The sequence below is a fragment of the Rhincodon typus genome, chromosome 28 (assembly GCF_021869965.1).
Source record: "Rhincodon typus isolate 14 chromosome 28, sRhiTyp1.1, whole genome shotgun sequence".
Classification (NCBI taxonomy): Eukaryota; Metazoa; Chordata; class Chondrichthyes; order Orectolobiformes; family Rhincodontidae; genus Rhincodon; species Rhincodon typus.
The window spans coordinates 6,201,243-6,204,477 of NC_063359.1; the positions used below are offsets into that span (position 1 = coordinate 6,201,243).

The 3,235-nt window shown below is 43.4% G+C and overlaps 1 protein-coding gene across 1 annotated transcript in view; it reads right to left on the reverse strand.

The window, feature by feature from the left end:
• The window catches only part of fut7 (fucosyltransferase 7), a 54,956-nt gene extending 52,393 nt beyond the window's left edge, over positions 1-2,563 (reverse strand). The window contains exons 1-2 of the mRNA XM_048613840.1: positions 2,348-2,563; positions 2,078-2,180 (exon numbers count right to left, since the gene is read on the reverse strand). The gene's annotated coding sequence lies outside the window, so the exon portion shown is untranslated. The remainder of the gene's footprint in view (positions 1-2,077; positions 2,181-2,347) is intronic.
• Positions 2,564-3,235: the final 672 nt, after the last annotated feature.

The following is a 3,235-nucleotide window of genomic DNA, read 5'->3' on the forward strand; positions in this document are numbered from 1 at the left end:
TACGCTCGGTTCGCAACAAACAACTGCACCTCCCAGTCGCGAACCATTTCAACTCCCCCTCCCATTCCTCAGACGACATGTCCATCCTGGGCCTCCTGCAGTGCCACAACGATGCCACCCGAAGGTTGCAGGAACAGCAACTCATATTCCGCTTGGGAACCCTGCAGCCCAATGGTATCAATGTGGATTTCACAAGTTTCAAAATCTCCCCTCCCCCTACCGCATCCCAAAACCAGTCCAGCTCGTCCCTGCCTCCCTAACCTGTTCTTCCTCCCACCTATCCCCTCCTCCCACCTCAAGCCGCACCTCCATCTCCTACCGACCAACCTCATCCCGCCCCCTTGACCTGTCCGTCCTCCCTGGACTGACCTATCCCCTTCCTAACTCCCTACCTACACTCACCTTTACTGGCTCCATCCCCGCCTCTTCGACCTGTTTGTTTCCTCTCCACCTATCCTCTCCTCTATCCCTCTTCTATCCGCCTCCCACTCTCCCTATTTATTTCAGAACCCCCTTCCCCTCCCCCTGTTCTGATGAAGGGTCTAGGCCCGAAACGTCAGCCTCTCTGCTCCTACGATGCTGCTTGGCCTGCTGTGTTCATCCAGCCCTGCACCTTGTTGTCTCTAATGTTCTAGGGACCCGGGTTCATATCTCGCCACAACAGATGGAGGAATTTGAATTAAAAAAAACGAAATCTGGAATTAAGAGTTTAATGATGACCGTGAATCCATTGTTGATTGTTGGGGAGAAACCCACCTGGTTCACTAATGTCCTTTAGGGAAAGAAACTGCCATCCTTACCAGGTCTGCCCTACATGTGACTCTGGATCCACAGCAATGTGGTTGACTCTTAACTGCCTCTGAGCAATTAGAGATGGGCAATAAATGCTGCCTAGCCAGTGATACCCATATCCTGTGAATGAACGAAGGAAAAACAATACCAGGATGCATAGCTCTCTGTTCCTTTAACCAAGTTATTAATGTAAATTAAAGTTGGTCCTGTGGCTCAGTCAGCAATGTTCCCTGCCTCTGAACTAGAAGGTCTGTGTTCAAATCTAATCCCAGGATTTACTGAATAGAGAAGGAATGTTAAATCAACAAGGAAATCTGTCTAACTTAATTTCTTTAGTTTTGTACTTCACACTAAAAAGTACTGTAGTGATGGACATTTTAGCTTATTTCTTTATTTTTCTATTTTTATACCTAGGTATACCTAGGTACCTTTGTACCTAAGATGGCTAAGAATGGCGACATTGTACACTTTCCCCTATACTCCTCTATACCTGTACTTGAGCACACGTGACAATAAACTTAGTTCTAAATCACAAATTAACTTGTTACTTCTTTGATCCAAAAGAAAATGTGTGTAATGAGAGGTGTGGTCCCAGTGTAGATCCTATTGAACACCATTTATCACTGCATCCCAATCTGAGTATATTCCTTCATTGCTACTTCAAGTTGTCTACATCACAACCAAATAATGACTCATGTCATTAGGTGACATCCAATTCACTGTCTTTACTTTTGCTAATAATTTCTTGTGGAATGCATCCTGAAATGCTTTCCAGTATAAATGATGGTAATTAACACTCCCCTGTCAGAAATATAACAACATGCTGTTAGATGTCATGCTCCAAAGTGTGTTTTAGGCAGAAAAGAAAACATTGATATATCATTTTTACAACTTGAAGATCTTTGCAAATTACTCTGGACTTTAATACATTGGAAAACACAGAGCACCCTCAGTAAGTTATCACAAACAGCAATCGTGCAATGACCCCATAAATTGCGTCAGTCGTGATTGTTGAGGAATAAATGCCAGCCAAGACATTATGCAAAGTCCCTGACATCTTTAATATCCAACTGAAAGGGGAAGCAAAGCCTCATGTTAAAGTCTTACGCTTGGCACTTCGAGCCATGCAGCACTCCGTCAGTGTGGTGCTCGGGCCCTAATATTGGAATACAAATGCACTAATGCCACAAATGCTTCAAGATAGCACCACGCTACCAATGAGTTACAGCCGACCCCTACAGAGGCCAGTTGAGGAGACTGAAGCACTCTTCTTGAAAAGACTTACTTCTCTGAATGTGTTCAGTGGTCGTCAGGATGGTCAGGTTGAGTATTCATCAATAAACTGTTCAGAAGCTGGTCACGTTCAGGTGTAGTGAACCCGAGTAATCCTGTTTGAAAATAAAAGCGGTAGATGTAATCTTCACTGTGACAGCAATAACCGTAGCCCAATGTCTCAGCTGATTATAGAGTGAGATAGAATCCAGCTCTAAAATCTCCAAGCTGATTAAAAACCCAAGCTAGTTTCTCAACTGATCTGATAATAAATAACTACTACCTTTAGTGAGATAAACTGGCAGTGGCGGGCATTGTTCTTGAGGCTTCACTGTGAATACTTATCTCCTGCGATTGCCTCAGGAAATGCAACATATTAAACCTCTTCAGTCTGTCAAATATAAAGAGTGGAACTGCTGCAGGTTTTTATAAACTTCATGCAGCTGCCTGCGCACGTTCAGTGACTGTCCATCACCCTCAGTCCCTGACTATCTGAACAACAACCATTCACACAGATGTTCCAAGCAGAAAGGAGGGGGGTGGGGCGAAATCTCCAGGCACATTTTACGCAAAAGAAAATCAGTGCTTTCCAAACCAAGAAGAATCGAGGTCCACCCAGGCTGTTACTGTAAAACAGATGGTGTTCAGAGAGGTCTCATTGCAAATTAAATGTTGGAAATAAGTCAGCTGGTTAGAATGGCAAAACAAGACTTCTATTGATTTCATGCCTTTCAAAATCCTAGGTCAACTCAAAATGCTTACAGCCAGCAAGCTATCACACAAATGTTGTAATGTAGGCAGGAAAGTGGAAATGAGGATTGTCAGATCAAATATGATCTCATTGAATGGCAGAGCAGTCTCAATGGGCTGAATGGGCTACTTCTGCACCTATATCTGATGGTCTTACAGTCACAGTTGTCAAGTTATGCACAGCAAAGTCTCACAAACGATAGTGAGTAAATGATCAGGTCATCTTTTGTTAGGTATTGCAGCTTTGACCAGAAAAATGACGGGAACTCCCAGAACCTTTCTTTGAATGATGGCTTGAGATCTAAATAATAATGTGATGATATGGATTTCAGAGTGGGAGGAAGGATCTCAGATTTACATGCAACATGTATAGCACTCTGACAGTGTAGCACTCCCTCAATACTACAGTGAAGTGTCAGTT